Source organism: Pseudophryne corroboree, chromosome 2 (genome assembly GCF_028390025.1).
Source record: "Pseudophryne corroboree isolate aPseCor3 chromosome 2, aPseCor3.hap2, whole genome shotgun sequence".
NCBI classification, from domain to species: Eukaryota; Metazoa; Chordata; class Amphibia; order Anura; family Myobatrachidae; genus Pseudophryne; species Pseudophryne corroboree.
This window is the reverse complement of record NC_086445.1, coordinates 1,050,072,318-1,050,085,820: the sequence shown is the minus strand read 5'-3', so window position 1 is coordinate 1,050,085,820 and position 13,503 is coordinate 1,050,072,318.

Here is a 13,503-nt window from a genome sequence, read left to right as displayed (position 1 = left end):
AAGGGAGAGAAAAAGCTTGGTGCGCTTGTTAGGGCTATTCAAACCTTTAACATTATGAGAATAGAGTCTAAAAGCCATGGCCGACGAGGTTTCGGAACGCCTCACCACCTCCCTCCGGACACCGCAGCCCTGCAACAAACCAAATCAAAAGTAACGTAAAAATACATGGCAATCAGCGTACATTATTATACATCTGAACAAGAAAAGAGAGACAAAGGAAAAAGAGAAACAAAACTTGGGAAAATTAGGGAAGAGGGGAAGATTGGGGACCAGAAGAAACCGCATCTAATGTACCGGTCAAGGAACAACAAAGAGGGGTCACTAGGTGACAACAACCGGACTCGGGTATAAGACCCAATTATGGGGACGCGGCCTGGCCAGGCCAGGGGCATCAAGGACAGCGGACACTTACCAGTATGTGTCCTGAGTCCAGGGACCAGTGTTAAGGGGATAGAAAATTAAACCACACTTCCAAGGTCCTACTACCATACAGGGTAACTAGTAACATAATAGCAACTATCTAAGGCTGAAACAAAGAATACCTTAGGCGGAGGATAGCATTGACAAACAATAAAACAAAAGGTGTCAAAGCCAGTACAGATGGATACATGTCCCGTAAGGGGAACCTCGGCCCTATACCCTCCTAGCATGCACATCTACAGTAGGGAAAGCGCAGAAACTAGACAGATATGCCAGGCATACGGGCAACAGGGTCAGTAGGTGAAACGGAAGAAAAAAAGAAAAATTACGTCTCCACAATATATGCACATGCAGACATAACAAATTACAATATTGAAACAGTAATTAAACACGGAAGGCATCAGGTGGGAAGGCCAACAGAGGCAGATTTCCATGCAGAGGGCACTCGCGACCAGTCTCGGTTCAAGGAGCGTCTGGGAGTGGAAGTCGCCTCTATGGAAGAGGCCTTGCCTATCTGCTGCGGGGACTCAGACAGGGCCGAAGGCGGGGAAAGGCCCAGGGTACACAAGAGTCCTTTAGCTTCAGCTAGGTCCCTAGCCGAATGGAGGCGGTTATGATGCCATACCAGAATGCGAAAGGGGAAACCCCATCTGTAGCGGGTGCCATTGTCCCGAAGAGCCGAAATAATAGGTCGGAATTCTTTCCATTTAAGCAGGGTGCTAGGTGCAATATCTTGAAATATTTGGAGAGAATGTCCCAGGAATTCCAGTTTAGAAAGATTCCTAGCCTCCCTAAGTATGTCCTCTTTAGCCGTATAGTAATGGCATCGCAGGATAACATCCCTGGGCTGAGCCGAATCTTGAGAACAAGGGCGGAGAGCCCGATGAGCCCTATCCAACAAGAGTTGGTCTTCCGGTGTTGAGGGCGAGAGGTGCACAAACAGCTTCTTAAGATAATCATGTAGAGACGACATATCAACATCTTCAGGGACACCTCGGATGCGGAGATTATTCCGTCGCGCCCTATTGTCCTGATCATCTTGGCAGTCCAGGAGTAACTGCATTTCCTGCTTTAATCTGTGAATTTTGTCAACCATACCTTGTTGGAAAGCGACCACCTCATCCATTTTAGACTCTTAGTGTTCTGCCCTGTCTCCAAGGTCGGTGACGTCAGCTTTAAGAGAGGCGATGGCCGTGTGCACCTCCACCTGCACTGCCTGCACAGATTTCCTCGTCTCATGAATTTCACGGAAAAGCCTTTGTAAATCCTTCCGAGTCAATGGGGAATGATCTGAGTCCTCTGAATCCGATACATCAGGAAGCGAGGGAGCTCCCTGTCCTGGAGATTAGTATTCGAGTAGGCAAATTTTTTCAAGCTCTGGCTCAAGTCCGCTCCGTGTTGCTTTTTGTTACTTCTGGGCATGATGAAACGTACGTGGAAAACAGCTTGTGAAGATCACTGCATTGCAGAGTTAGAAAGGTCCCGGTAGCAGGGATAGAATACTGTGGATATCATGACAGAGAAGGTCCCAAGACTCAGGGCAGAGTTCCGTGGATCAAATTATAAGGAGAGTCAGCTCTCCCAGGTAGCTGGTATCAAACAATAAAGCCTCCAGTAGATGGGCCTCCTGCGTCAGGTATCATAGGTGAAGCAGGACAGAACAGATATAGCAAAGGCACTCCAAATATTAATGGAATGAACCCAGGGGGTCCACCCTGAGCTCCACTACTGCAGCCTAACTTGATCTGGTCCCCAGTATGATGAGGTACACATAGGCAGTTGCAGAGTATAGTACAGTGCTAATGCAGGCACAGACAGAAACTCTCCCTTCACATATCCAAATAAAAACTTCTGGGGGGCAAGAGGCAGGGTCCAGCAGGTGGTGGGTCCCAGCCATGGGCCAGCCAGCAGCCAGGGCACCCCACCCCTATCTACAGCTGCTGAAGGAAGCAGGAGCTCCGGAAACAAGATGGCTGCCTGCGCCCGGAGAGGCTGAGAAGCGCCGAGCCTATATCCACAGGCTCCGATTACTGCACTCCCTGGGCGTCCGAGGCCAGGAGGCAGACGGCGCCCGGCCAGCAGAGCAGAGGAGAGCCGTTACCAAGGCAACCGCTGCGGAGGGAGGTCCGGGCGGGAGCCGCCGGAGATCTGCGGTGGCCGCCGCAGCTACCACAGGTCCCGTCACAGCAGGTGGGATCAAGCCGCCGACAGTCCCCTTCCAGCGCACTTGGAGGTCGCAGCGGGGCGATGAGAGGGAGAGCGGACCCAGGTAGGGCAAGGGTCAGACATTCGAGCTGGGCAGATCGACACACCACACCTCGCCTGCAACAGCGCCACCTCGTCCGGGTCCCAGCAAAAATCCAACCCCCGGCTTCTGCAGGGTGCGCAGGCCCCAACCCGCAAGGAGGCAGGATGCCCCCCCCCCCCCCCCCCCACCGGCTCCGGGACCCGACACACCGTGTACAGGGGAGATAGGGGCAATGCTCAAAGGGCTATAGGGGGTTAAGAGGAGCTAATAAAGGGGCTAAAGGAGACTTTAGTCGTGCCGTGACCTGGAGCTGCACACAGGCACGTCTTTCCAGTTTGCCTGCCAGGCCACGCCCCTCTATATGCAGAATTTAGCCTGTTTAATTGTTAGATATTTGGGGAATTTGGGATGTCCTCCTCCCATATCATTGTTTGTTTTAGCTTTATTGCCCACCAGTGGGTGTTGGGCAATGGGTGGGGTTTTAATCAGTGAACCTATACCTTACACATGTTAATGTTAGTTCATATTAGAGTATACTTGGCTGATTAAGCCTGGCTGATTGATCCAGGGTGTAGGACTCGAAGGGAGTAGGTTCAAAGGGAGCAGATATATAATTTTAATATCAAAGCCTGGACTTAGCTTGGATTTAAACTGGACGAAAAACTGAAAGAAAACCTCAAACAACAACTGATGAACTACTTATCAATATCAACTGCATATGCAAATTTATCACCTTCCAACTTTCACTCTGTAAACACTATGCAACCCATTTGCAGAAAGGAACATTAGTAAGATCAAGTTTCCATCCATAATCAGGATTACAAAGATCTTCTTTGGGACAATTGTGAGTTCATCTTCTCATCTACAAAAACTTAAAAAATCTAACATAATTACCATCGCTTCTTAACCCTCTCACAATCCTTTCATTTCTTACAGCCCAGATACATTTCAGCACCCACTTTATCTACGCTTTTGACTCATTCCATACTAAATCTACACCCATTGAGACTACACTGCTTTTCTCACCTGCATTTCTGCAATTCTTCTGCTCTGATTCCCTTACAGTCTCCTCTCCTACTTCCACTTTCCCTCAACCTATTTACCTACTTAACACTATGTCAAGGCTTTCTTATACTCCCCACATCACTCAGTGTCTACCTAATAATGTATCTTTATCCTTCCCCCCTAGTCTCCTACACATCCTCCTCTGTCTCCCCTCCATCCCTCTGTTTCCTTCCCCCCTAGTCTCCTACACTTCCTCCTCTCTCCCCTCCTCTGTCTCCCCTCCATCCCTCTGTTTCCTTCCCCCTCCTTTGTTGTTACCCCACTTTCATTCACCCCTGCCCCATGGTCCTGCTACCCCACAACTCAGCCCTGCTCCCTCTCTCCCTTCCCTGTCACCTCCCCACACCCCCATCCACATCACACTGACCTCCCTCCCTGCCCACCTCCTGCAGTTTCCCCTCCTAGCTCAGGCACCCGCACCATCACTACTCTCTCATCATCCCTGCCCTCAAAGTTAATCTCACCTCATCGCTACAGCAACCCTGATAATCTCATTCACATCTCTCCCACAGACTTATACCCCCTATCCTGTGCCCTCTGGAATGCCAGATCTGTTTGTAACAAACTCGTCCCCACTCATGACCTTTTCATTTCCAACTCCCTACACCTACTAGCCATTACTGAAACTTGGATTACGACCTCTGACACCACTTCTCCTGCCGCTCTCTCTGCAGGGGGCCTCACATTCACACCCCCCCCCCGACCTGGGGGTCGCCATGGGGGTGGTGTTGGGGTCCTTTTACCTTCTACCAACTCATACCATCAGAACCATCCCTTACATTCTCTACATTTGAGGTCCATGCCATACGCCTCTTCCAACCAGTCCATCTTAAAGTAGCTGTCATTCAACCCCCCCCCCCCCCCCGGCACTGCTTCCAAATTCATCGACAACTTTGCTTCCTGACTTCCTCACTTCCTCTCTTCTGACATTCCCTCCATTATCCTAGGTGATTTCAACATCCCTATTGACATCCCCACACAATCCCCTGCCTCTAAACTCCTTAACCTCACCTCTTCACATGGTCTCTCCCAATGGACCTCCTCACCCTCCCATGTGAATGGGAGCTCACTAGATCTGGTCTTCACTCACCGCTGTGATATTTCTGATATTTCCAACTCCCCATTTCCCCTCTCTGACCATCACCTGCTCTCCTTTAACCTATCTCTCTCGACTTCCCCATCTCTACCTCCTAAGGCTACCATCACTAAGCGTAACATTGAAGCTATTGACACCACATTCCTTTCCTCCCTGTTTGACTCACTTCTCTCTCCTATTCTCTCTCTCTCATGCCCTGAACAAGCCACTTCCACATACAATGCATCCCTTACTTCTGCTCTTGACTCTGTTGCTCCACCAACCACTATTCACCCTCGCAAATTAACACTAGAGATGAGCGCCGGAAATTTTTCGGGTTTTGTGTTTTGGTTTTGGGTTCGGTTCCGCGGCCGTGTTTTGGGTTCGACCGCGTTTTGGCAAAACCTAACCAAATTTTTTTTGTCGGATTCGGGTGTGTTTTGGATTCGGGTGTTTTTTTTCCAAAAAACCTAAAAAACAGCTTAAATCATAGAATTTGGGGGTCATTTTGATCCCAAAGTATTATTAACCTCAAAAACCATCATTTCCACTCATTTTCAGTCTATTCTGAATACCTCACACCTCACAATATTATTTTTAGTCCTAAAATTTGCACCGAGGTCGCTGGATGACTAAGCTAAGCGACCCTAGTGGCCGACACAAACACCTGGCCCATCTAGGAGTGGCACTGCAGTGTCACGCAGGATGTCCCTTCCAAAAAACCCTCCCCAAACAGCACATGACGCAAAGAAAAAAAGAGGCGCAATGAGGTAGCTGTGTGAGTAAGATTAGCGACCCTAGTGGCCGACACAAACACCGGGCCCATCTAGGAGTGTCACTGCAGTGTCACGCAGGATGTCCCTTCCAAAAAACCCTCCCCAAACAGCACATGACGCAAAGAAAAAAAGAGGCGCAATGAGGTAGCTGTGTGAGTAAGATAAGCGACCCTAGTGGCCGACACAAACACCGGGCCCATCTAGGAGTGGCACTGCAGTGTCACGCAGGATGTCCCTTCCAAAAAACCCTCCCCAAACAGCACATGACGCAAAGAAAAAAAGAGGCGCAATGAGGTAGCTGTGTGAGTAAGATAAGCGACCCTAGTGGCCGACACAAACACCGGGCCCATCTAGGAGTGGCACTGCAGTGTCACGCAGGATGTCCCTTCCAAAAAACCCTCCCCAAACAGCACATGACGCAAAGAAAAAAAGAGGCGCAATGAGGTAGCTGTGTGAGTAAGATAAGCGACCCTAGTGGCCGACACAAACACCGGGCCAATCTAGGAGTGGCACTGCAGTGTCACGCAGGATGTCCCTTCCAAAAAACCCTCCCCAAACAGCACATGACGCAAAGAAAAATGAAAGAAAAAAGAGGTGCAAGATGGAATTGTCCTTGGGCCCTCCCACCCACCCTTATGTTGTATAAACAGGACATGCACACTTTAACCAACCCATCATTTCAGTGACAGGGTCTGCCACACGACTGTGACTGATATGACGGGTTGGTTTGGACCCCCACCAAAAAAGAAGCAATTAATCTCTCCTTGCACAAACTGGCTCTACAGAGGCAAGATGTCCACCTCATCATCATCCTCCGATATATCACCGTGTACATCCCCCTCCTCACAGATTATCAATTTGTCCCCACTGGAATCCACCATCTCAGCTCCCTGTGTACTTTGTGGAGGCAATTGCTGCTGGTCAATGTCTCCGCGGAGGAATTGATTATAATTCATTTTAATGAACATCATCTTCTCCACATTTTCTGGATGTAACCTCGTACGCCGATTGCTGACAAGGTGAGCGGCGGCACTAAACACTCTTTCGGAGTACACACTTGTGGGAGGGCAACTTAGGTAGAATAAAGCCAGTTTGTGCAATGGCCTCCAAATTGCCTCTTTTTCCTGCCAGTATAAGTACGGACTGTGTGACGTGCCTACTTGGATGCGGTCACTCATATAATCCTCCACCATTCTTTCAATGTTGAGAGAATCATATGCAGTGACAGTAGACGACATGTCCGTAATCGTTGTCAGGTCCTTCAGTCCGGACCAGATGTCAGCATCAGCAGTCGCTCCAGACTGCCCTGCATCACCGCCAGCGGGTGGGCTCGGAATTCTGAGCCTTTTCCTCGCACCCCCAGTTGCGGGAGAATGTGAAGGAGGAGATGTTGACAGGTCGCGTTCCGCTTGACTTGACAATTTTCTCACCAGCAGGTCTTTCAACCCCAGCAGACTTGTGTCTGCCGGAAAGAGAGATCCAAGGTAGGCTTTAAATCTAGGATCGAGCACGGTGGCCAAAATGTAGTGCTCTGATTTCAACAGATTGACCACACGTGAATCCTTGTTATGCGAATTAAGGGCTCCATCCACAAGTCCCACATGCCTAGCGGAATCGCTCCGTGTTAGCTCCTCCTTCAATGTCTCCAGCTTCTTCTGCAAAAGCCTGATGAGGGGAATGACCTGACTCAGGCTGGCAGTGTCTGAACTGACTTCACATGTGGCAAGTTCAAAGGGCATCAGAACCTTGCACAACGTTGAAATCATTCTCCACTGCGCTTGAGACAGGTGCATTCCACCTCCTATATCGTGCTCAATTGTATAGGCTTGAATGGCCTTTTGCTGCTCCTCCAACCTCTGAAGCATATAGAGGGTTGAATTCCACCTCGTTACCACTTCTTGCTTCAGATGATGGCTGGGCAGGTTCAGTAGTTTTTGGTGGTGCTCCAGTCTTCTGTACGTGGTGCCTGTACGCCGAAAGTGTCCCGCAATTCTTCTGGCCACCGACAGCATCTCTTGCACGCCCCTGTCGTTTTTTAAAAAATTCTGCACCACCAAATTCAAGGTATGTGCAAAACATGGGACGTGCTGGAATTTGCCCATATTTAATGCACACACAATATTGCTGGCGTTGTCCGATGCCACAAATCCACAGGAGAGTCCAATTGGGGTAAGCCATTCCGCGATGATCTTCCTCAGTTGCCGTAAGAGGTTTTCAGCTGTGTGCGTATTCTGGAAAGCGGTGATACAAAGCGTAGCCTGCCTAGGAAAGAGTTGGCGTTTGCGAGATGCTGCTACTGGTGCCGCCGCTGCTGTTCTTGCGGCGGGAGTCCATACATCTACCCAGTGGGCTGTCACAGTCATATAGTCCTGACCCTGCCCTGCTCCACTTGTCCACATGTCCGTGGTTAAGTGGACATTGGGTACAACTGCATTTTTTAGGACACTGGTGAGTCTTTTTCTGACGTCCGTGTACATTTTCGGTATCGCCTGCCTAGAGAAGTGGAACCTAGATGGTATTTGGTAACGGGGGCACACTGCCTCAATAAATTGTCTAGTTCCCTGTGAACTAACGGCGGATACCGGACGCACGTCTAACACCAACATAGTTGTCAAGGCCTCAGTTATCCGCTTTGCAGCAGGATGACTGCTGTGATATTTCATCTTCCTCGCAAAGGACTGTTGGACAGTCAATTGCTTACTGGAAGTAGTACAAGTGGTCTTACGACTTCCCCTCTGGGATGACCATCGACTCCCAGCAGCAACAACAGCAGCGCCAGCAGCAGTAGGCGTTACACGCAAGGATGCATCGGAGGAATCCCAGGCAGGAGAGGACTCGTCAGAATTGCCAGTGACATGGCCTGCAGGACTATTGGCATTCCTGGGGAAGGAGGAAATTGACACTGAGGGAGTTGGTGGGGTGGTTTGCGTGAGCTTGGTTACAAGAGGAAGGGATTTACTGGTCAGTGGACTGCTTCCGCTGTCGCCCAAAGTTTTTGAACTTGTCACTGACTTATTATGAATGCGCTGCAGGTGACGTATAAGGGAGGATGTTCCGAGGTGGTTAACGTCCTTACCCCTACTTATTACAGCTTGACAAAGGCAACACACGGCTTGACACCTGTTGTCCGCTTTTCTGTTGAAATACCTCCACACTGAATAGCTGATTTTTTTGGTATTTTCACCAGGCATGTCAACGGCCATATTCCTCCCACGGACAACAGGTGTCTCCCCGGGTGCCTGACTTAAACAAACCACCTCACCATCAGAATCCTCCTAGTCAATTTCCTCCCCAGCGCCAGCAACACCCATATCCTCCTCATCCTGGTGTACTTCAACACTGACATCTTCAATCTGACTATCAGGAACTGGACTGCGGGTGCTCCTTCCAGCACTTGCAGGGGGCGTGCAAATGGTGGAAGGCGCATGCTCTTCACGTCCAGTGTTGGGAAGGTCAGGCATCGCAACCGACACAATTGGACTCTCCTTGTGGATTTGGGATTTCGAAGAACGCACAGTTCTTTGCGGTGCTTTTGCCAGCTTGAGTCTTTTCAGTTTTCTAGCGAGAGGCTGAGTGCTTCCATCCTCATGTGAAGCTGAACCACTAGCCATGAACATAGGCCAGGGCCTCAGCCGTTCCTTGCCACTCCGTGTGGTAAATGGCATATTGGCAAGTTTACGCTTCTCCTCCGACAATTTTATTTTAGGTTTTGGAGTCCTTTTTTTACTGATATTTGGTGTTTTGGATTTGACATGCTCTGTACTATGACATTGGGCATCGGCCTTGGCAGACGACGTTGCTGGCATTTCATCGTCTCGGCCATGACTAGTGGCAGCAGCTTCAGCACGAGGTGGAAGTGGATCTTGATCTTTCCCTAATTTTGGAACCTCAACATTTTTGTTCTCCATATTTTAATAGGCACAACTAAAAGGCACCTCAGGTAAACAATGGAGATGGATGGATACTAGTATACAATTATGGATGGACTGCCGAGTGCCGACACAGAGGTAGCTACAGCCGTGGACTACCGTACTGTACTGTGTCTGCTGCTAATATAGACTGGTTGATAATGAGATGTAGTATGTATAAAGAAGAAAGAAAAAAAAAACCACGGGTAGGTGGTATACAATTATGGATGGACTGCCGAGTGCCGACACAGAGGTAGCTACAGCCGTGGACTACCGTACTGTACTGTGTCTGCTGCTAATATAGACTGGATGATAATGAGATGTAGTATGTATAAAGAAGAAAGAAAAAAAAAAACCACGGGTAGGTGGTATACAATTATGGATGGACAGCCGAGTGCCGACACAGAGGTAGCTACAGCCGTGGACTACCGTACTGTACTGTGTCTGCTGCTAATATAGACTGGTTGATAATGAGATGTAGTATGTATAAAGAAGAAAGAAAAAAAAAACACGGGTAGGTGGTATACAATTATGGATGGACTGCCGAGTGCCGACACAGAGATAGCTACAGCCGTGGACTACCGTACTGTACTGTGTCTGCTGCTAATATAGACTGGATGATAATGAGATGTAGTATGTATAAAGAAGAAAGAAAAAAAAAAAACACGGGTAGGTGGTGTACAATTATGGATGGACTGCCGAGTGCCGACACAGAGGTAGCTACAGCCGTGGACTACCGTACTGTACTGTGTCTGCTGCTAATATAGACTGGATGATAATGAGATGTAGTATGTATAAAGAAGAAAGAAAAAAAACCCACGGGTAGGTGGTATACAATTATGGATGGACTGCCGAGTGCCGACACAGAGGTAGCTACAGCCGTGGACTACCGTACTGTACTGTGTCTGCTGCTAATATAGACTGGATGATAATGAGATGTAGTATGTATAAATAAGAAAGAAAAAAAAAACCACGGGTAGGTGGTATACAATTATGGATGGACTGCCGAGTGCCGACACAGAGGTAGCTACAGCCGTGGACTACCGTACTGTACTGTGTCTGCTGCTAATATAGACTGGATGATAATGAGATGTAGTATGTATAAAGAAGAAAGAAAAAAAAAACCACGGGTAGGTGGTATACAATTATGGAAGGACTGCTGAGTGCCGACACAGAGGTAGCTACAGCCGTGGACTACCGTACTGTACTGTGTCTGCTGCTAATATAGACTGGTTGATAATGAGATGTAGTATGTATAAAGAAGAAAGAAAAAAACACGGGTAGGTGGTATACAATTATGGATGGACTGCCGAGTGCCGACACAGAGATAGCTACAGCCGTGGACTACCGTACTGTACTGTGTCTGCTGCTAATATAGACTGGATGATAATGAGATGTAGTATGTATAAAGAAGAAAGAAAAAAAAACCCACGGGTAGGTGGTATACAATTATGGATGGACTGCCGAGTGCCGACACAGAGGTAGCTACAGCCGTGGACTACCGTACTGTACTGTGTCTGCTGCTAATATAGACTGGATGATAATGAGATGTAGTATGTATAAAGAAGAAAGAAAAAAAAAACCACGGGTAGGTGGTATACAATTATGGATGGACTGCCGAGTGCCGACACAGTGGTAGCTACAGCCGTGGACTACCGTACTGTACTGTGTCTGCTGCTAATATAGACTGGATGATAATGAGATGTAGTATGTATAAAGAAGAAAGAAAAAAAAAACCACGGGTAGGTGGTATACAATTATGGATGGACTGCCGAGTGCCGACACAGAGGTAGCTACAGCCGTGAACTACCGTACTGTGTCTGCTGCTAGTATAGACTGGATGATAAATAATGATATAAAAAATATATATATATCACTACTGCAGCCGGACAGGTATATATTATATAATGACGGACCTGCTGGACACTGTCTGTCAGCAGAATGAGTTTTTTAATTTTTATAGAATAAAAAAACGCCACACAAGTCACACGACGAGTGTACTTTTTCAGGCAGACATTCAATCACAATATACTATACTGGTGGTCAGTGTGGTCAGGTCACTGGTCACAGTTGTCAGTGGTCAGTCACACTGGCAGTGGCACTCTGGCAGCAAAAGTGTGCACTGTTTAATATGTACTCCTGGCTCCTGCTATAACCTATAACTGCTCCCCAGTCTCCCCCACAATTAAGCTGTGTGAGCACAGTCAGATATTATACATAGATGATGCAGCACACTGGGCTGAGCACAGATATGGTATGTGAGTGTGACTGAGTCACTGTGTATCGTTTTTTTCAGGCAGAGAACAAGAACAGAACGGATTATTAAATAATAATAAATTATAAAACTGCACTGGTGGTCAGGTCACTGGTCATCAGTCACTAGTATAACTCCTCCTAAGCTCCAGTAAGTAAATGAAGTGTCTCACTCTCACTCTCCTATCTATTTTAATTTCTAAACGGAGAGGACGCCAGCCACGTCCTCTCCCTATCAATCTCAATGCACGTGTGAAAATGGCCGCGACGCGCGGCTCCTTATATAGAATCCGAGTCTCGCGATAGAATCCGAGCCTCGCGAGAATCCGACAGCGTGATGATGACGTTCGGGCGCGCTCGGGTTAACCGAGCAAGGCGGGAAGATCCGAGTCGCTCGGACCCGTGTAAAAAAACATGAAGTTCGGGCGGGTTCGGATTCAGAGAAACCGAACCCGCTCATCTCTAATTAACACCTCAACCCTGGCACACCAAATGCACAAGATATCTGCAAAAATGCTCACGTACTGCTGAGCGACACTGGAGGAAATCACGCTCTAAGGCAGACTTCCTCCATTTCAAACTTTTACTGTCATCCTTCAGTGCTGCCCTTTCTCTTGCTAAACAGTGATACTTCAAGAACCTCACCTCTTTGCCACTCTCAACTCACTCCTCTGCCCACCTCCCCCTCATCTCCCTTCCTCACTCTCTGCTCTTGACTTTGCCACTTACTTCCCACCAAAAATTGACTCCATACATCAGGACATCACATCACACCAGACCATCAGTAACCAGCCTTCTCCCATCCCTTACCAACCCTCCCCATCCCTCGCACCTACTCCGACATCTTTCTCCCATGCATCTGGAGAGGACATCATGGCCCTCATTCGTTCCTGTCCCCTCACCACCTCCCCACTTGACCCTATCCCCTCCCGCCTCCTCTGCTACCTCTCTCTCCTTCTGCTTGTTCCCATCTTTCTCACTTTCTCAATCTCTCCCTCTCATCAGGCACTGTCCCCTCTGCCTTCAAGCATGCACTCATCTCTCCTATTCTTAAAAAACCTACCCTTGATCCAAACACTCTTTCCAACTACCGACCCATCTCTCTCCTCCCTTTTGCCTCCAAACTCCTTGAGCGTATTGTCTACAACCGCCTTACTTCCTTTCTTTCCTCACACTCACTGCTTGACCCATTCCAGTCTGGCTTCCGTAATCTCCACTCCACTGAAACTGCCCTTACAAAAGTATGCAATGACCTCCATGCTGCTAAATCTAAGGGACACTACTCTCTACCTATTCTACTTGATCTCTCTGCTGCTTTTGACACTGTGGACCATCCTCTCCTACTGCAAATCCTTCACTCCATTGGTCTGCGTGACACTGCCCTCCCTTGGCTGTCCTCCTACCTTTCTAATCGTTCATTCTCTGTCTCCTCTCATGACTCCACCTCCCCCTCACTTCCACTAACTGTAGGGGTACCCCAAGGTTCTGTCCTTGGTCATCTTCTCTTCTCTCTCTATACGTCCTCACTAGGTAAGCTCATTAGTTCTTTTGGTTTCCAATATCATCTCTATGCTGATGACACCCAAATCTATCTTTCCTCTCCAGACCTCTCCCCTGCTCTCCTCACTCGTATCTCCAACTGTCTCTCTGCTACCTCTTCCTGGATGTCCCAGCGCTTTCTTATACTTAACATGTCTAAGACCGAGCTGATCATCTTCTCTCCCTCCCGCATAACCTCACCTCCTACAATCTCATTAT